Raw genomic sequence first — 21,434 nt, 5'->3', positions numbered from 1 at the left:
AAAAATTCGTTTTAGAACAGCAAAGAGCCTGAAACACATTAGAAGCGTGGATACACTTTCTGCAACTGCAAAATTTAGAAGTCGAGTTGTTTTTAAGGAAAAGTGAAAAAGGTTATTGCTCTTGGGCAGTTCAGGCTGCAGGAAGAGGAATGTGTGCAGCTGACATACCTAGCAAGGGTGTTAGGAGAATGGGATAGCATTCATACCGAATTCAATAGACCAGTGCTAACAAAAGAGCATGTCGAAGGTAAATATTTTTTAATGAAGTGGACCAACAGCACTGTTAAGAGCTGCTCTGAACACCCTAGACTTGGCAGGGGTGAGATACTAGTGCAAGTCACTGATGACACTATAGCACTGCATCTACAGTAAAGGTTTGCACCAGTGCAGTTCCAGGTGCAAAAGAGTGCACAAACAAGACCTCAGGCTGCAGATTTGTCCCACCTTTGGCCTATGTTGTTTGCTATTTCAGCACAGCCCTGGCAATAACCAAGCTCAAAAGGGAGTGTTAAAGGGGAACTGCAAGGCTTAGATACACTACCTTACACAGCTGAATATAAAAATTTCCACTGCCGTTTTTAGCCATCCTTGTTCCATGAACAGGACGACCAGTTCTCTCAGTGGATGGGGTGCCCTATCAATTATACTTCCTCAGAGGGGTCCACAGGACTGAATCAATCAGCTTTTCCATACCAGAAAAACTGGAAGCCAAACTTGTAAAGTTTTTGAAAGGCAAGTCCTACGAAACTTTACAAAAATTCTTATGTTAAATTAAAATATCTTATTTATTTTGAAAGGAGTCTGAAAAACAGCACCTTCTTGTTCAACAAATGTATCCCCTCGTGCATATTTAGAATCGTACCTGCCCACTCTAGTGAGAGCTTCTCATGCTTTTGGCTCCTATTAGCCGGGCAAAGTCAACACAGTTACAGCTGAGTGAGCTGGATTCTATTCCTGCCCATCCATCAGCAACAGAATTTTTTTTACTAAGGAACTTGTCTACATAGGAAAATTACACCAATTTAATCTAAGGTGTGAATTCAATCTGAGTTACTAGTGAAAATCCCTGTGTGGACACTCAGATCGGTTTAAGAAAGGCCTTTATGGTTTAGCTTAATTTGATTGGGAACAAATATAAACTAAACCAAAATAAGCCACCCATAAACCAAAATTAAAGAGAGTGTCCAGCCCACACAGGGGTTTGTACTGGGTTAAGTAAACAAGTTTTTAAACCCATTTAAATTAAACCAGCGCAAATTCTGGGTAGAACAGGCCTAACTTCCAATAAATCCACTGAGGCAATGGAGCTACACAGGTGGGAATGAGGGCCTAATTTAGCCAGCAGAACCATTATAGCTACAGATAAGGGACATTTAAAAAACCAGCTTGGGTCTGACTGCACAGGCTGAGTTTGCAGAGTTACCAATGAGAAAAGGGCGCATCTCTTATACAGAAGTCTTAGAAACAATAAGCTGTAGCTCACGAAAGCTTATGCTCCAATAAATTTGTTAGTCTCTAAGGTGCCACAAGTCCTCCTTTTCTTTTTGCAAATACAAACTAACACGGCTGCTACTCTGAAATAGATCCAGTAATGCATCAGAGCATTTTTACGGGCAGTTTTTCAGAGTCGAACTATACTCTATTGTTTAAGTCACTTAAAACAGGGATTTGCCAATATGAAATATGGTCAATTTAAAAGAAAATCAGAAGTAGTTTCAGGTCCTACACATACAACAGGGAATTCTCATTTTAGGAAATGTATTTTCAATTTTTGTTGAAGTACATCCCTTTCCTCCGCTGTGTGAAAGACCCACACCAACAATGAGGAAACTGACTAAACAGAGAAAGTGAAATACACAAAGCACTTTCCAACACCCACTGCAAACAAAGAGAAAACCTCTAGGCTTTCTATTAAAATATCGTTAGATGTTGCTTCTATCAATTTTCAGACAGAAGCATGATTTTGAGTTTGACTTACCCCTTTAAAAATAACCCACATTAAGGTGATTCTTACAATACTATCATGTATTAAACTATGAAGAGGGAATAAAAATAATTCAAAGCATTTGTCGATGCTTTACTCTTTGTAGTTAACGTTGGGAATGGAATCATACATCACACGGTCACTCCTTTTAAAGGTGATCTGCAAAGAAAAGGGGAAGTTGCCCTGTTTTTGCTTTTTTATGATATCTGAAGGGAGGTGAATCACTCCCCTAACACTTAGCATTAGAAATTAGCACCCACTGTGGTTCGGGCTTCAGCAGAGCAGGGCGGAAGCCCTGAGCCCCATCAGACACCTCCCGCAGGGCTGAAGCCCTGAGCCGTGACAGGTGTGCCCCGGCTCTCTAACTTCTGAAGTTAGTCACATGTGGCTCAGAGGGTCAGTAAGTTTGGCCACCCCTGGTCTATTCTGTTTTTCCTGAAAGGCTCTATAGATGACTGGGAAACTTGTAGGATATCACAGTACAGTATCTAGGGATTGAAACCTAAACTGAAAGGGAAAGGGGTACGAAGGCTGTTTAGAAATCTGTGTTTGTATATATTTAACTCAAATGCTTGATAAACAGTTGGGGAAAGTATTATTATTAAACACCTCACCCCTTCAATAGTAGACTAAGAAAGCTCCCATTCCAGTTCTCTGGTTCCCACAAGGAGACCTCCAGCAAAAAACAGGAAAGACAAGATTTGATACTCCTAATATTTCTAAAGAAAAAAGAAAAAAATAATTTGAGAGAAATAAGACATGATGCAAAACTATTTCTTCCTTTGCAGGTCACCTTCAAAGGGAATGTTAAAGGCTTGAGCTTTATGACTCACTCTTGGTTTCATTCCACTTTTTGGATTTTAATACTAAGAACCTGAACATTGCAATGGTAGAACAGAGGCCCTCTCAGACACTCTGTCGCCCCCACTGAATCTTCCTTCTTCTTGATTCAACTCTCCTACACTTGTTAGCTCCGATGGGGGACTGGATCTCCAAGCCCCCTCCAAGGACTACATATCAGCTCTATTCCCAGCTCCATCCATCCCCTCACCCCCACCCCCAGAGATTCAGGTACGAGGTCTGAGCAGTCACTAACCTCTGCTAATAGAAATGGGGGGGGGGGGGTAGAGCATGAAGTCAGCAGCAGATGAAAATTCCACTGTCATTTCAACTATTGTAACATGCAGCTACTCTGTTAAGCTGACGTCCCCCTGCCTCCAGCACTCAGAGGGGAATCTCTCTCCACCCCATGCCTGCCAAATTCCCACAAGACACTTTCACATTAAGTCAAAAAGGTCCAAATCCTAGCTCCTTGCACAAGGTCCGGAGGGAGGCAGAGAGGACATCCTGCTTGGGCTCTTAGCATTCCTCAAGGGTCTAAGCACATAGAGATTTCTTCTGCCTTGAGAACGGGTTGGGAGGAGGAGAAGAGGTGTCACTACTCTGGAGCACTGCTAGCAGAGCCCTAGAAGCCCCTGTAATAGAGGACTAAATACAGGAGAGGCGCATAATGATGAACCCCAATGACTGAGCAGCTACGAGTTTCAAGATTCCCAGGGGGCCATCCAATGCCTCTCTGGAGGTGCTCACTTCACAGGCCTCATTAATCTTTGTGTTCCCTGACTGTATCATGACCTTCAGATGCAAAAGGAAGAAAAACCAGTTTCATCCAGAATCCTGACAGGATGCCTATTGCATGGAGGAACCAGCTGATGCTTCACGTCCTAGTGGCCTCTCAGGCTAATGGAGGAAAAAGGAGCAGAAGAGGAAACCTCAACTCCCCCAAACTAGTCTCCCCCTTCCCACCTTCTACAAAGCTCACCTCCAAAAATTACAAAGGGACTCACAGTAAGAGGAACAATCTTCAGAGAACATCATATGGTCCAGATGCAGAGCTGCTGCCAGCCGGGCCCTTGGTCCTAAGCCCAGGGACAGCTCACTTCAAAGCAGCTGAGAGAGGGGAAAAATGAGGAGGGTTACCCTTCAAGGTGAAAGTGGTTTCCCTGCCTCTGGCATCTTGTTAAACCCAGAAGGAGAGAACTAGCCGACACTCCTCAGGCGGAGTTAAAGCTTTTGGGGCCGTTTGTTTTGAGTAATTCTCAGGACTCTTCCAAAGTTCTGCTCAGATGCTTAAACATTTGCCGTTTCAGAGGAAACTGTTGCGAGCCTGCAAGGAAGGGAGCTTTTTAGGCATGACTGCCTTGCCACTTCAAGTAATTCCAGGACCTCATGCCGGAGGGAGCCAGGCATTGCTCTATAGTACTCAGCACGTCCCTTCTAGGGCACTGCACTAAGCAAGAAGAATGAAACTCACCAGCACCCTCTCTCATCACCCCTCCTCATCTAGTAAGGGATTGCAAATATGCCGTGCGAACGGCACTTGTAGTCAGCTAGCGCATCCTTCTCCAGCACCAGTCTTATGATGTAGCAGACATTTTTCCTCCTTTTCCCCTACTCCTTCACTTTGCAAATGGACTAATAGAGTAGTTGGCATGCGCCTCCCACACTCCCCTTGCTCTCTGACCCCAGTATATACCAAATCAGGTCTACTGCAGAGATCCCAGCAATACCTGTAAGGCTAGGAAGAAAGTATGTCAGCCTGCCCTTTTAGGTCTCTCACAGTTGCACCTGACTGAAGTCTTCTCTTTAAAACTACTTTACTGGCTCTCCTAACCCGGACACCTCTGCATGTAGAATTTACACACCAGGAACCACTGGGAGCAGAATAGATTAAAGACGACATTTCTGCAGTGGTAAAGCATGGATTCCAAGGCAATCCCCTTCCCCACAGCAGGGAAATAGGCCCTTCAGACAGCCCCTCTGGATTAGACATGGACCTTTCACCTTTGCCAGATGTGCACATCCACTCCTCTCCATACCATAACTGCTATCATGGTACAAGTATTTTACTGCCACTGTCATTGCCCTCTTTCCACTAGATGAGGCAACACATACTAACAAGTATGATCCATTAAAAATCTAGCACAGCTGCTCAGACCAGAAGGAGATTCATATCCCACCCCATTCCGAAATAAAGGTCAATTAAACCAGAGCCCCAGGCATGTCTATAATGGTCCTGTGGAATGAGGCCCCAGGAATGGAGGTGGTGGCAGCCGTGACTGCAGCAAGGTAAGAGACGTGGAGGAAAGCTAACAAGACTAGACTAGGAGATCTTAGTCTACAGTCATTTTCTATCTGAATGGCAAAACAGACCCTGAGCAACTTCTTCAGCTCTGTGAGCAGATGTTTTCCCTGGGACTCACTCTTACCAACACAGACCCCAAACCTGCTACACTAGCTGGCCTGCTCTCTTTTCCAAGCTGAAAGAATACAAATCCATAAAGCCCCCAATATGTGGAATTATTTAGACGATAAGAGACGATTATGAAGCTGAGAAATAGCTTCAGACTCAAATGCATGTTATGGCTCCCTTCTCTAAATAACTCTAGCCCGAGCACACCTAGAATACTGCTAATTCCAAGCACCTGACCACTAGAAAAGCACTGACAAACTGAAGGCTATTCAGAGCAAAGCAACAGAAATGGCAAGGGGATGGGACATAAAGTGCTTTCCCTGTTCAATACAGATTACAGATCTTCTATCATTAACCCTTACTACAGTTCTGTGACAGAACTAAGTTTTAGCTCATTTTATAGACGGAAACTGAGGCACAATGGTTAAGTGACTGGCCCAAAGTCAGGATCATGACTAGGCTTGGGCATTCCTGACTTCAAATCCATGCTCTCATCAGTAATCTGCATCTCTAACAGCCTACAGGTATTTGAAAGATGCAAATGGAAGGGAGGGGAAAGAACTCAGAATAGGAATGCATATAACTAAGAGTAAAGGGGTGAAATTCAGAAAGGGAAGACTTAGGCTCAACATCTGAAAGAACTTTCTAGGAGCGGATGTTTTAAGGCTGTGGAATCGTCTCCCAAATGAAAGGGTGGAATCCCCATTGCTTAAAACTGAATTGGACAACATAGCATAAAAATATCCTGTAGGAAGCAATCCTGCATGGGATACGATAATCTAGCAGGTCTTTTCCATAGTCAGCTGCTATGATCGTGTTGAAAGGGAGATGGTCAAATCCCCCATGCCACAAACTGTCTCTGGAAGGGAAACTCCCCTCCCCCGACTGCCTGCCTGCGAGCGCTGCTGGACTTGCCATTCGGCACAAGGCATTCCGATTGCCGTCCCCCAGAGGGCCACCGCCTGAACGCAGTCTTCCTGCTGCCCAGCCTCTTGTAATAGCTTTATGTAAATTAAGACAGACTCTCACAATTTGCCAGCGTGCACTGCACTGGGAAGGGGCTGAGGGGAAGGGGGGCTTCACATTAGACATCAACAAAGCAGAAGGTTAATTTGAAACTCACAGCCCTGCTGCTTGTAGGCTTGTCTCTCCCTCGCCCTCCCTGCCTTGCTCTCCTTTCTGTGCAAAGCCTGACATCTACAGTTCTGTCTGGCACAGTAAGGGGCGGCTAATCGGAAACGCACGCAAGGACGTTGGGTACACAGCAGCCAGGAGCTCTCGCGCTTCTTCAGCGAGCACGCAGCCTCTCAAAAACACAAGCCATGCCGGCACAAATCCACTTCAGCCTGGGGATGGACCCCTCTCTGGAACCAGGAGGGGCTTGGGTAAACCTAGGGGATGCCAAGTGTCAACCATTAGCAGGCTTCTCCTGGCCTGACCAACAGCACAGTACACACTGCTTCAACTCAACTGGAACTGGCTTTTACTGGCATGCACTGATGCTTCATGCTTTCAAATAAAAGTCTTCACTCTTCTAAAGGGACTAGGGCCTCATCCTACAATCTCGGTAACCAGACAGCAGGAGCTTCAATTGTGAATAGTCTGGGGGAAGGGACCATCTCTGTTATGCATTTGTAACAATGCCTAGCACATTGGGTCCTGACGTATGAGCAGGGCTCCGAGGGGCACTCCTGCAATGCAAATGAAATAAATAAAACATGATGATAACATAACCAATCTAGATGGCAGTGCACTCACAAACCTACGTCAACAAAATCAGTGCAGTTCTGTTTCCTGTATTGCCTACAACAGTAGTGGTCTTCTGCCTTCAGTCAGCCTCCCACCTCAGACTCTAGACCTACAGCCACATCTTTCAGGTACACGTCACTTCAGCACGGAAGATACCTTTGGCAGGCCAAATCCCCCACCTTCCCCTTCAGTATTTCATCTGACTGCAACCCTTTCAGGCTTCCCAAGTGCCTGCCCGTGTATTCTGCTTTTATCACTGTATGTACTGCATCATACAGAGAGAAAACAAAAAGCTACGGGCACCTCACTGGATAGCAACAACGCAGGTCCTCAGATACTCCAGCAATCTGTGCAGGGATTTATCCCATGCTCCTCACCAGAACATCTGGTATACATGCTTAGATGGCTCTGAGTTCGTATACCAGATACGTTCGTATACATGCTAAAGAATGGTTACAATATGGGGGGGGGGGCCGCGAAGGGAGGTGTTAAAACTCTGTTACCTAACAAGCTGTTTTGTAATTTGTATATCATTAGCTAGAAGAAGCAAACAGTCTCTGGTACAGACACCAGGCAAGCCCCTAGAAGGAAGCCCCTACATTTTATTCCAGAGTGGTGGTGATTCTACCCATGTCCTAGCCAGCCAACACCTCCAGAAGCAGGGACAACTACCCTAGGTTATCAGTGCACCGGGAGGGACAGAATAGGTCAGGAGTATTCAGAGGAAAAACAGTACTCCAGTGAGCTGAGACTTGTTTCTACTCAGTCCTAGGAGATTACTTTTCAACAGGTGTATTCATACCAAAGTTACGGTTCTGAAAAGACTAAACATACCGCAAAGCGGAAACGTCTTTATGAAAACACTTCAGGGGGGGATTTTCTATGGATAGACTGCAACACACAGTATTACTATCACAACACCCCAAACCTCACCCCTCCCCAAAGAAACAGAGAAAGACCAGAGCCTCCTCCCTCAAATTTCACCTCTCTTCTGAGACATGAAACTTTAAAGCCTGAGTACTCTGGGCTTGCACTTTCCACCTTCCTGGGAACACAAACTGTACAATTAATTAAGGACCATAAGAAAATGTTTGTGTGCTGAAAAATCTTATTTTGCTGCTTTGCTTTAACAAGGAGCATGTTTGTAATTTGATAACACCAAAAAAACCAGACAATTAACAGTTAAACATCTTAAATATAATAATGAATTCAAGAGCAACACAGACACCTGGAGAGCCACGTAAACATCAAGATTTAGCGGCAATGGAGAACGTCTTTAACTATGGCTACCAGAACCTGCTTCTTCCACCTCAGACTTAACTAACAGGAACCCAAATAACCTGAGATCCCCCTGGACACAGAACACTTTGCTACGAGCAGACACTCTGGGCTACACGCAGAAGCAGGCAGGTAATCTGAACGCTGTGCTGCTCCCATTACAGGATCAGTCAGCAGGTCTCCCCCCTTCCGACACCCCTGAATCAAAACATCATTTCAAACAAGACTGAACTTTACCCGTACGTTTCACCCTTTCTCTGAAAATATATACAGTGTACACCTGATCTGGAACACCGCTGCTCTTTAAACTGTGGTTGCTCTGGAGATACACACTTCACCTCCCCTGCACCAACAGACAGACATTTTCTGTCCTGCAGAACCAACAAGAAAAACAATAGTATTGGAAATGGTCACTCCTCTCCAGTTCCAGTTCTTTAGAAACTAACCCAGCTGCGTGTGGATGCACGCATGAACTGACACCAGCTAAATACAAACGTTTTAACAACAGATGCTGGCTCCACATGCCCCCAAAATGGGAGACTTACCGCTTCAGAGGCTCAGCTAACTGGTAAGTTACCCAGATAAAACTGTGCCAGCCAGGTTTTTTCACACATATGCAATGAGTACACATAACGTGTCTGCATTCTCTCACCGAGGGCAGACAGAATTCCTGAAATAAGGGACAATGAGTAGGAGCACCCCCATTTTCATCTAAAAGGGAAACCTTAGCTATGTGCTTTTTTCTTACATAACTGAGTAGAATATATTTATTCTTGTGAACCCTTTGCTCCACTTAAAAAAACCCACATACACGAATTGTAAATCAGGGACAAAACAAGAGGCAGACATTCAGTTGAGCTTCTTGTTCTGCCCTTATCTCACCCCATTGTGCCTAGGCAGTTATATTTAGGTACACATTACAGTCTGTGGTACCGAGGCCCCCCTCGGGCACTACGTAGAATGCAGATTTTCCAGACAACAGACCACAACAGCTCCGTCAAAACCATTAGAGAGTCTGCTGTGCGGAGGCCTACGCACAGATGTTTGGATTCCCATTCTCCTGACACGACAGCCCTCAACAACTCTATCGTGGCAATGTTAGTTCCACAGATTAAAAATCCTATCCAAGTTTAAAATGACAGAAAAGGAAGAGAAGGAAGCAGAGGAAGCTCTGTGCAGGTGCTGAAAACAGTCTGTTACTAGAAGAATTTCTTTCATCTGGTTCTCTTTTCCTCACCTCAAAATACAGAAGTATAAATCTCCTATAAGGGACTAATGGACTACAGTACAATTCCAAATGGGGGGTGGAGGAGGGAAGGGGAAGGGGGAGAAGAGGTTGAATTATAGGAAAACAAAAGAAAAAAAAACAGAATAGCCCTGCATACAACGTGAACACCTCATCTTAGCCGTGGGGAGGCTTTTCTATGGTACAACCTGCAAAATTTAAGAGTTCATAACAGAAAAGCTGACAGACCTCTAAATACAGCATCCCAATTGATGCAGATATATTAAGGGGGGTGGGGGAGAAGGAGGGGAAAATCGGACTCCTGCTTTGTTCATGGACCATCTCTCCCATCTGATGCATCAGTTTATATTCAGCGTCATACAAACCACACAAAGGCAGGTGGTATTACATTAAAAAACAAAGTTAAGAGCCTTAAGAGGTTTGGGGGGATTGTAATTACTCTTTTCTAAAAAGAGCCGCTCTCTCTTATGTGCAGTATGTGTTAAGACACCTTTATAATTAATTAAATGAATATATCAGAAACACTATTCATACAAGCCAGAGTACAACCTAGAATAAGATGGTTGCCTAATAATTCTTCCAGTACAGACAAGCAAGCTTAGAACTGACGGGGGTGTGGTGTATGTGCAGTAAAATATAGTAAAAAATGGTGCCTATAAAATACTAAATCAAGTTCAAATAACAGTCTTACGTCATTTTTTGCTTTTTCAAAACAACATTTTTATTTTAAAAAGTTGAAGAAAGTGTTAACAGAGACACGAATGCAGTCAGCCATATGTGCATCAGTTTAGGATTTAGGAATTTCTACTGAATCTGTTCAACTGCTGGCCTGGCCTACGGTAAATCTGCTTCATGTTGTTCCACTCGTCTCTCTCAAGACACAAACTGAAATGGTGAAATTTAAAGAATGAGATAAAAAAATCCTAAAACAAAGAGATTAAAAGATGGACAAATGTTTTTGTGTTTATGTCTCGCCAAAGCGATTGTTTGCTAGACTCTGCTCTGACAATAACCATGAGGAGGCCATCCAAAGGCGCTAAGCACACAGGGAGACTTCTCCTGCTGCCTTTGGTCCGAGTGAAAAGCACCTTAGCTCAGTTCTCCAGGAACAAAAGGCCAGAGCCATAGAAGGGGAAAGAGGTTACCCAGGGTTTCACATTAGGCCAAGTGTCAATGCTGGCTCATTTTTCACCCCAGCTTGGATACAGAAAACCTGAAGCAAACAGACGAATGGCCACTCCTTTCCGAATATAACTAGACATTTAAAAAAAAAAAAAAAACTTTGCCGTTAGAAATTTGGTTTCTTTTTCTTCCTCCTCTTTCCTATGTTTGTTTGTTTTTGTTACAGACTGAAGAATGCTTGCAGAGGAGAGAACTGAGCTAGATAGCAACGTTAGTAACATCAGGAGAACAGGGCCCATACCTCTGAAGTCAGTCAACTGACCAAGGAAAGGAAAAAGCCACTTAGAAATGTTTAACTGGAGATGAAGAACAGAAATAAAGCGACAGGGGGAAAAAAACTTGAAACACTTTCGTTCTTTTCACAGCAGGAGCCCCACTAATGCTGGCCTCAGATTTGCAAGTGAATTGCAGTTGTCAGAACTTTTTTTTTTTTGGGGGGGGGGGGAAATGGTGGGGGGGAGGGGAAGAGGGGAGTATTAAAGGCATTAAAAAGGGGATCGAGCACGAAAAGGAAATTGAGATGAATCATCGCCTGCCACTGCAGCCCATGGACAGGCCACAGAAAGCTGATGTCTGAGCATTTAACCAGATATTGGGATTGGAGCCTCTTTCCAAGCAGGCGAAACAGAGAATGACGAAAAGGCACCATACGACCCTCAGCCTTTGAACCCAGAACTTACTTCGTCCGCTGCTGCACTTCCCCATATTGCCCTAGGCTCCAGCTGAGAAGGGGGGCGGGGAGGCACAACAAACAACTCAAATATGAAAGGAAATGACATCAGCAAACTGAAGGACCTGTTTAATAGAGATCAAAACAAAACAAACTTCTAAACCTTTTGAGTATACAAGAGACCTCTCTCAAGAAAGACAGAAAAAGTCACCAATGGAAAGCAGATATCTAGCTCACAGTAAAAAAAGACAAATATAGTGGGGTAGGGAGGGGGAGAGAACTACGAAGGGGCCAAAAGCCCAGCTAACTTTATTTTTTCCTCTGCTGATACTTAATATTTATTGATGTTTAGAATCTAAAAGCCATGCTCCGTGTTTCACTTAATACAGGGCCAGACAGTTCTCCCTAATGAGGGAGCATTACAATCAGCTTGTAATACTGAATTTTTAATGCTACCAAGGATTCTGTTACATAATAATATGAAAACAGAAGCAGAAAGTGGGCTACCAATGACATGACACACTAGGTCACTGACATCTACAAAACATGGGTCCTTCTTCCCCACATTACCATTTCCAATAAGTGCCAAATCTCAATGCAGGTGGCTAATATTAAAACAAGAGAACAGCTTGACTGCCTTTCGCTAACCCCAACCACGATGTTAGTTTAACGCCAACATTTCACATAACATCTCGTATACTAATATTAGAATTCCTGCTCTGTTGGGATCAGAAGATTTTACAAAACTTTTTTGAAGCACGTGGGGAGACTTGGCACAAAAATATAAACTTTCTTCTCTTTCAGAAAACAAAAGAAAAACAATACAATTTAAAAGTTCACAAAACACACAGACACACTCACACATATAAATACATATAGCCTCTGTTTCTCCTCTGTAATACCCTAAGACTGTAAATCTATAACCACTGCAATGATTTAGTGATTAAAAACATGATAACATATTGTGTAACTGCAAACCACAGAATGCCTGCCAACTCTCCTCCAAGATACAGGAACAAAACTACAGAAAACGTGTTGCTTGCAGCAATCTTCCTAAACTCGGCTGAAAGATTGTAATGAAAGAACAAGACATCAAAAAAAAAAAAAAAAGCATTGATACTATGCGATTACGGGAAAAAATTAAAGAGAGCTTTAAATATGTAATTTGTTAGTGCGAGAGAGTCCATCTAAACCTGCCTTTCCTTTTTCTCTTTTTTTAAGTTTGTTGTAACTGGAATAACTGGTCTTGTGTGATGTCTTGCATATTCAAAGTGCTTCGTAATAGGATATGGAGACTGAACATTATTTGCCTAAACTCAATGGATTTTATATTTTCCCCTTCTCCCCACTCCATTTTTTTTGGGAGGGGGACGGGGGGGTGTTGGCTGAGGGCAGAAGAGGGAGAAGCTTTAAGCTGTAAAGCAAATACCTGAAAGGGGAGACTGCAATTTGTAACATGGTGGGGGGGGGGGGAAGCTAATTTTTTTTTATTTATTTTTTTATAATATAAAGGCAGCTATGGGAGTTTTGGCCTCTAAGGAACCAACTTGATCCCATTCTCTCTATTCTCTTACTTCCCCCATTGCAGGATTCCTGCACCTTCAGTGAGATTCGAACTCAATGTGACCCCAAGGAGGGAGTCACTGAGCCTCCAGAAAATTGCTCCATATTAAACAAGAGAGAGAGAAGAAGCGAGCAGGCAGAGATGTACATATACACACCAAGTCCTGGATCTACCAAAGGCCAGCTTCAAGCACAGTTCAAAAGAGAAACAAATCTTTCCCTGAGCCCAAAAAGAGTTTAACACAGTTTCAAAAAACACATCCCCAATTTATAAATTAAAACTAAAATATGTGTGTTTTTATACACAAAATATACACACACTGCTCTAGAGATTTCATTTTAAAAAAGCATGAATCACCTCCGCTCTGAAGCAAAGGAGGACAGTTTATTCAGAGGAATCAATAGGAAAGAGCATTTGCAAATATTTAGATAAGCACTGTGCAATTCAGCATTAAGTAATTAAAAACTGAAACTGAGAAAGGAGGGATTGGCCTACAGTGGCATTTTCTGCCTTCACCTCTCCCATCCCCCTAACCACAATCTTCAAAACTAGCTCCACGTACACTTTAATAAAATAAAAGTGCTAACCAGACTAAACTGAACTTCTCTTTCAAAATATATCCCAAACACAAATTCACCTAAGGCAGCAGGATTACAGGGACTGGCAACAAGGATGGAATGGTGTCTACACTGGAACAATTTTTAAAAAAATTAAAATATTTTTAAATTGCTCTTTGGTGTATTAATTGTACAGAATTATAGGACATTTAACACAGCAAAATCTAACCCTAGATTAACAGAGAAGGGATCCTAGGAAGTGTTATTGTTCATTTGAAAGACTAGCAAACTACATTAATCCACATTCAGGAACTGGCCGAGTTTAAAGACATCTCCTATTAAACCTCTCAACACCTACCCGGAAAAAATACATACAAAAAAGCCACTGAAGAGAAAAGTAAAGGGACGGAATTTGAAAGTGAGGCAGACAAAGTGTGTCTCCTTCCCAGTGACAGTTGCAGAGAGCCGAGCAGTAAAGTCGGGGGTGCTGGATTGCAATTAAATGCACACTAGGAAGAGGGAAGCTGCACTCGGGCAGTCTCGCGGCAGAGATTAGAGAAATTTACAGTAAATGGAGGGACACGATTTCAGCACATTGCCCTATCGATTATGCAGATTATTCTGATCAATGTTCTCCTTGTCCCCCACAAACCTGGATTTTAAACCACTCCGACCAAGTTCCTGTCCCTCCCCAGGCACTCTTCAAAAAGAGAAACCCGAGCACGAGACAAAAATCTCGGGGGCACCGAGCCGAGCCCGGGAGCCCGCTCCTGTCCCGAAGTGAATTTCTGCGGGGTGCAATTCGCAGCCTAACCCTGCGCCCTGGGCGCGCTCCTGCTCCGCCGCGGAGCTGAGCGGCCCCGCCGGTGTCACCCCAGCCCCGGGCAGGCGATCCCCGCTGCTCGCTCGCTGCCATTGTCCCTTGGCCCCGCCGCCGGGGCGCCACGGGCACGCAGCAGTCCGTGGGCGCCGGGCATCTCCTCGGGAGCAGGCGAGTCCCCCGCCTCCTCGGGCTCCTGGGGCTCGCTGTGCCGGAGCCGGAGCCGGAGCCGGAGCCATCCCGAGCCCGAGACACCTGCGAGCGGCAGCCGGAGAACAGCGCGGCGGGCGGGCCGGCCGCGGACGGAGCTGGCGGCGGCGATCGCTGGGGCCGGCGCGGAGCGTGTCCCGGGGCAGCGCCCCGGCCGGCCGGCCGGCTCGGTCCCCGGCGGGGCTCCCGGACGGCGGGCGGCACAAAGTTTGCTGCGGGCTCCGAGCTGGGTGGGTGGGAGCGGGAGGGAGGGGGGCAGGACCAGCCCCATGCAAAGCAGCCCGAGCGCCCCGAGCAGGAGGAGCCCGAGCGGGGGACCGGGCAGGAAAGTTGCCACTTACACGGTCGCTTCTCCGGCGGCGGCGCTTTAATCCCGGGCGGCGGCGGCGGCGCGGGGGCCCCGGATCCCATGCAGGCTGCCGCGGCGGCAGCGGCAGGAGCGGCGCGCTCCGAGGAGGAGCCCGGGGCAGCAGCAGCGGGAGCAGGAGGCAGCAGCCGGAGCCGAGCAGGAGCCGCCGCCGCCGCCGCCGCTGCCCAGCAGCAGCATCGTTGTCGGGGAGTTTGCAGCCCCCCGGAGAGAGGGGGCCACGGGCGGCAGCAGCAGCAGCGGCGCTCGGGGTGGAGCGGGCGGCGGGGCTGGCGGTCGCCGGAGCAGGAAGCGCCCGGACTCAGATCTGATGATTGGGAAGAAAAAAAACTCTTTGGATCTTTATTCTGCTAATTAGTTTCCTGCAAAAAATGGCTGATTAGTGCAGTGCGCATGTGCCTCATTACCCAGGCACGACGGGAAGGGCTAATTAGCCACCTTCTGGATCAATAAGATTCAGCCCAGGCGGCGGGGGAGGGAGCGAGCGAGCGAGCGGGCGGGGGGAGCAGCGCGGCGGTGGCGGCGCAGCGAAACTTGGGGCATGGGGCCGGCCCGGCGCCGCTCGGGGGGGCCCGCAGGACCCGGGGGGGCCGCCGCCGCGCCGGAGGGGGCTGGGCCGCGGCTCCCGCGGCGGCGCTGACCGGCTCCCGCTCTGCCCGGCGGGCCGCGCTCGGGGGCCACCTGCCCGGCCAGGCCCGCCCCGCGCCGCGCCGCCAGGGCCGGGCACCCCAGCGCCGGGAAGTTCCCGCGAGGAGCTGGGAAAGTTGCAGCTGGAAAGAAGCGCAACTTTCTCCGTCTCTAGGGGTAGGAGCAGAGGCAGGGCGAGCTCCGGGGAGCGCCGCGGGCCCGGCGCGGAGCCGGCCCTTCCCCGGCCCCAGGAGAGCGCCGCCCAGGGCGGCGGCAGCCGCGGACCCTACCTGCCCCCAGCCCGAGCGCCCAGCCCCGCAGAGTCCGCCGTGTCCCTCCGGCCCGAGCCTCAGCGCCCAGCTGCGGCCGGAGCTTTCACGCCAAGGATGCACTTGTGTAACTTCGCCCGCGGAATTAGCAGCCTCGCATGCCCCGTGCACGCGTGTCCTGCGAGCAGCCGCCCAACTCCCTGCGCCCTGGGAGGCGAGTTCGGGGGCGCAGGCTGCGGGGAGCCTTTAATTCCTCTGCCCCGCCACGCGTGCCTGGCCCGGCGCGGAGAGCCCGCGTCGGCCCGGCTCGGGAATCCCTCGGGCTCACCGCGACCCTCGCTGGGGAATAAAACTCTTTTTATGCAGAAAGCTCAGTTTAACAAATCGGGGCTTTCCTCTCCAGGAACCAACATCGAGTTCCCATTCAAACTTTCCTGGCTGCTTTTCCAGGCGGGACAGCTGATCAATAAAGCCAAGTCCAGCCTCGCTGGAAATCGGGCTACAGGTTTCACCAGCCATTGCTGCAAAAGCTTTGTCATTTTCTAAAAATAAAAAGCTAAAAGTTATTGTAGAAGAAGGGGCTGTTTTTGTCCCCAGCACAATGTGTCTTTTGTGAGGTTAATGCCATTCTGGGGCTCTCTATAGCCCTGGACAATGGGGAGCTCCAGGAGGCGGCTCTGCCTCTGCCTTTTTTCTTGCTTGCTTTCTCTCTCTTTTCTCTCTTCTCCCCCCCCCCCTTTTTTTTTTTAAGGCAAGGATGTAGCATTCCTTCAGTCCCCACAGAACCTGGGCTTTGATTAAATATTTCTTTATTGTTACAGTAACATTTTTGCTTTCAATTTGTTCCATTTGTGATTATCTGAACTTTCCATTTGCAACAGTTAATCGCTCTTTTTCCCCAGCCCCATGTCACTGTAAAATCTAGCTGACTAGAGGGAACCTAGCATTTGAATTTTTAGGAGATGGGGCCAGGCAAAAAACAGTCTAAAATTTAATTTTTCTTTTTTTTTCCTTTTTCTCCATCTCCAAGAACCTGTGTAAATGTTAGTTTTGTTGAAAAAAATGCAGCCAAATTATGTCTTTCTCCTTGAACACCTAGAGAGGCTTTAAAAATGTCAGTAATTTTATATTTTAAAAAATAGTAACCAAAATAAATAAACCTCCCGATTTTAGTGTACGGAACAAGGAATCCAGTTGCAGTCGTTGTTTCCATTTGGGAGATTCTGAATATAGATGGATTTCAAATTGTAATATAGTAAACTGCATGCTAAAACTAGTCAATATTTGTATTTTTAATTCTCTAAACCTGCCTAGCATGCATTATTTAATATTGAGGTGATAATTTTGGAGTCTTCACAATTTTAGTAGAAAAGGGGAAGGAATGCTAGAAATCCAAAGAACTGCTATTATCATGTAAATTAATAAAGGTATTTTGCAATTTTTGGATGCTTGTGAGATATCAGAAAATGGGCATTTAAATTGGTATATAATTTAATTTGTAAATTATGAAAACTAAGAGGTATGCATAGAGGATGTGTAGCTATTTGCCTGTATGTTGTTTGTGAATTTACACACATCAATAAGTATATGAATGCAAGCATGTACTTTTGTCAGCCTTGTGGAACGGTCATGGAAATTTACCTGTCCCTACACAAAAATCTGTTTGTCCTCTCTTACTCTGAGGATAACTGAAAAAAATAACTTGCCTCTCAAAAACAAAATATATATATTCCTACTTGCCTCGGGCAAGCAGAATTTTGCAAGGCTGCTCCATGTGCTGTCTATAGAGGTACACAGAATTTGTAGCTGTCATTCTTTGTGACTATAAAACAAATTGCTTCAATGCTGGTGAAGCTAGGAAATCAGAATAAAGGCAACAATTGCCTGCTCATTCCCGGTACAGTTTTTAAGGAGAGTCTGTTTCTCCAAAGGTTGTAGATGTAGTGGGACAGTCAGGCAGGACCCATTCTCTGTGTGCACATTTTTCTCCAGGGTACAGGAGAAAGTAAACCTGTGGATAAGGGGCAAGGAAGTCTAATACCAGATACTATGGGGATAGGTGCCTTAGAAATAACATACACGCACGCACCCTCTTAGACATGTACATTTCTCTGTGCAGTCTAGCCCTGTGTTGCTGTCCATTCACTTCCTATGAAAACGTATAGTTCCATAAATGCAAACATGCCGAAGTGCATATGTCTGGGTACTTAACACTAACCAAACATCCTTCTTTTTGGCTACTCTGTGGTATTCCTCTGGCTCTGCTGCTCTCTCTCTCCCCGCCTGTGACAGTCTCTCAGTGCTCCTGCATTCTTGTTCTTCTGTGCTTTCTAAGTGATCCGAAGTGCCCAGAAAAGGAAGAGGGCAGCAGCACAGCTGGGGTTAGAGGCAGTAATGCTACTTATCCGTTTCTGAGTAACTAAAGGGTTAAGCAGCAAAGCAAGGGGAGAGGGTTGCACTCTTCCTCTTTTTCCTCCCAGAGTCAGGTCCAGTCACAAGCAGCTCTGCTCTGGGGTCAAGTCCTAAGATGCCTTTCTTCTGCCTCTGGAAAGGGCAGAAGATGAGGCGAAGGGAATTAAGGGAGCTGGGGAGAGAAACAAGGCTAGACTAAGATGAGGAGATAGGCCGGGGGAGGAATCTCACCAATAGGATAGACAAGGAGAAATAGAAGAAAAAATGGAAGAGTTCCCCTTTTCAATATACAGAGGTTGTACAGAGCCTACTGCGTCATCTGAACTGTCCTGCAGTTATTAAACCCTTATGCAAACAGAAATCTGACTAAAGGATGCTGAAATAGCTGTAGATAATGGTTACAAATGGCATATAGTAAATTTTATATGTACAGGTTGGTAATAGTAATTAGAAAATTCAGTTGTTCTCTAAAGAGTTTGGAGACTAAATTCTATCATTAAAGTATAAAATATCAGTTTTAGTCTTGGGTTTTTAAGTGGAAATCAACATAACCCCAACTGCAGAGTCACTAGGGCTGCCTCCATTTTATTTATATACACACCTTTACATTAATATAAAAGTATTTAATCTTTTGTTTGGATATCTAATGTACTTAACGGAAAGCTCTCAAATTCGCCTTGTAAGACTTCCAAAATGTAACTGTTTTCATGTAGAAAAACAACACGTGAATAATTACATCAAGAAATACAAACTGTTTGTCCATCTAATTTTTTGACCTGCATATCTGAGGGATATGTATGTAGCAGTATACCATTTCATTTATCTATTTTGCACTGATGGAACTAAAAACAGTGTTTTGTACAACTTAAGACTAATATATTTACAAAATTTGCTTTCCTTTAAAAAGTTGCATGAAGACTAAAGAGTTTTAGGAACACACTGGCTGGAAACTGCTTAATGCCTGACACATCGGTTATGGTTTTCTGCTGACTGAGCTCCCAGATGAGTGGTAGTTATCCATGGTGAACAGACTTGGGGCATGATTCTAGGTCCCTCTGTCTTGTACGGAGGCAGGGTCCTTCCGTGGAAATGCAGCTTGGCTACCCAACCGTCTGGGATGAACAAGGTTCTTCCTGAAGCATGAGTGGGACAAATCCGGGTATGGCCCCCGTGAAATCAAATGAATGCAAGGAGTTAGCAGGGAGCCACAACCATGCCACAATTTAAAACAGAACCCCAAACTGGTTGAATACTACTTATTCTAATGTTTTGGGTGAGAGGGAAGTCATTGGTGCTGAAGACAGAAAAGACTTATTATATCTTCCAATCCATCAGCCCTAAGGAGCAGTTCATGATAATGATGCCTGCATGTAAAGGGAAAAGTTCCAAGCTGTTTTTTTTTAAATTCCTGTTTAAATAAGACAATAACCCATTGTAAAATGTAACCCAGTTTAGAAAAAGTCCATAATATGAATTGTTGATTTTCTGCTTCTTGGAAATATGTTTAAAGAATCAGAATACAACAGAGGCCCAGAGTCCTTGAAGTAGCTCCAAGTGATAAAGTCTGCCACTCATTTTAAACACAGTGTGCATTGTGAAAATACAGGTCAATTTGAAGGCATTTGTCAGATTTCCAGTTCTCTGGTCCTTTGCAGTGCAAATCTGCAATCAAACCTTAGCACTAAGAGTTGGGAAGGGTCTGGTATTCTCAGCATTTATTTTCGTTTACCTGCAGAATGCTTTGGTTGTTTGTTTTGTTTTTTATTTAAGAGTTTGTTTATATCAAGTTGAATGCAGAGAGGGATGGGGGGAAGGTTAACTAACATGAAATAGATCAAGCTGGTGCATTAACTTAGGGGTTCCTAAGGATACGAAACAGCACAAATAATCAAAAGCATTTGCTTGCAAAAGAGTTATGCAAGCCACTGAAGTGATCTGATGCATTGTGCCCATATACATACATTTAGCAAGCAGCATGGAAAGGGATATGCCAACAGCAGCACATTCATTGTTGGGATGCAGAAATGCAGCAGGGCTAGAGAGATAAACGGAGGGCTAGAGAGAGACGCACTGCTGAGCAATTCTAGCAGATGTATGAATTTCTTCTGGAGGCATGTATGCGTGTATTGTTTAATGGACAGGAGGCCGAGTTCCTTTATTGCTGAGAGATGGATACGCTCGAGGGATGTATGTATTTCTTCTGGAGGAATACATGTTGTAGGATTTCGAGAGAGAGATTTCTGGAGTGAGGAAAATCAGGGGGATGTTTGTTCTCTCCCTGTTTTTTCGTGTCTCTTCCCAGATTCTCTTTATTCAACGACTACTTTTTTTTAAAGATTCAGGCATCGATTTTTTTTCATCACCGGAAGTATGTTAGTCACTTAGAATGAAAGGCATCAGTGGACTAGTAGAGCTATTTCACACCCTTGCCTTTGTCACTGTTTAGAGCACATAAATAGTCCTTCAGGGGTGTAACAGCATCATAATAGGGCTGTTATTTCAAACAGTGTTTCTCAACCTTTTTGATACCAGGGACCGGCTTGCTGCCTTCCTAAACCGTGTCAGGGAGATCTCAGGGACCAGTGTTGGTCCATGGACGAGTCATTGAGAAACACTGATTTAAAACACATATATTTGCCTATTTTTGCAGGTTTTAATGCAAGGTATGGTAGATTTTTTTGTGATGAAAAAAATGAACTCATTATGTAGCTATACATTTTTAAAAAAGAATCACTGAGGAAAAAAATCTTGGCATTTAATCAGGACTCACTAACCTGATATAAATATTGAGCATCATTTCCCTCTGAGCTGTAGCTTATGCCTGAAGTACTTTATGGATATTTGCTGCAGTTGCACTAGTTTTATGCTTGTACACCTCCTGCCTGTCGTGCTGATGTCATCTTCAATATTAGAATTTATTAAAATATTTACAGAAATCACTGAGTTAGGGTCACTTCCCTGAAATTTGCTTAAAAATCAAAATAAGCTCATAGTAAAACTGAATGTCTGGGAACAATTTTAAATGAAAAAGGTGGGATTAAGTTACAGAATAATATAATTAAAAAGATAAAATAGACATTTTGCTTTCAAAGCAAAGGGATAAATTAAAGGTTCTATATTTTCCAAAATAGTTCACACACAATTTGGTATAAATGTATCGAATACACAAAAGAATCTGCATCTCTTCAACAGTCAGGGCCCTTCAACAGGAAGTCTTGCAAAGGAGGGACTCTCATCCACAGTTCA

At 45.0% G+C, this 21,434-nt stretch overlaps 1 protein-coding gene across 2 annotated transcripts in view; it reads right to left on the bottom strand.

Annotated features, from left to right (window-relative positions):
* The window catches only part of ZFHX3 (zinc finger homeobox 3), a 277,375-nt gene extending 262,401 nt beyond the window's left edge, over positions 1–14,974 (bottom strand). For both annotated transcript variants that reach the window (XM_074968994.1, XM_074968995.1), the window contains exon 1: positions 14,855–14,974. The gene's annotated coding sequence lies outside the window, so the exon portion shown is untranslated. The remainder of the gene's footprint in view (positions 1–14,854) is intronic.
* Between the last annotated feature and the right edge of the window lie 6,460 nt (positions 14,975–21,434).

Source organism: Natator depressus, chromosome 12, assembly GCF_965152275.1.
Source record: "Natator depressus isolate rNatDep1 chromosome 12, rNatDep2.hap1, whole genome shotgun sequence".
NCBI lineage: Eukaryota > Metazoa > Chordata > Testudines > Cheloniidae > Natator > Natator depressus.
The sequence above is the reverse complement of the archived record's forward strand: the minus strand, read 5'-3'. Positions and strand labels throughout refer to the sequence as shown.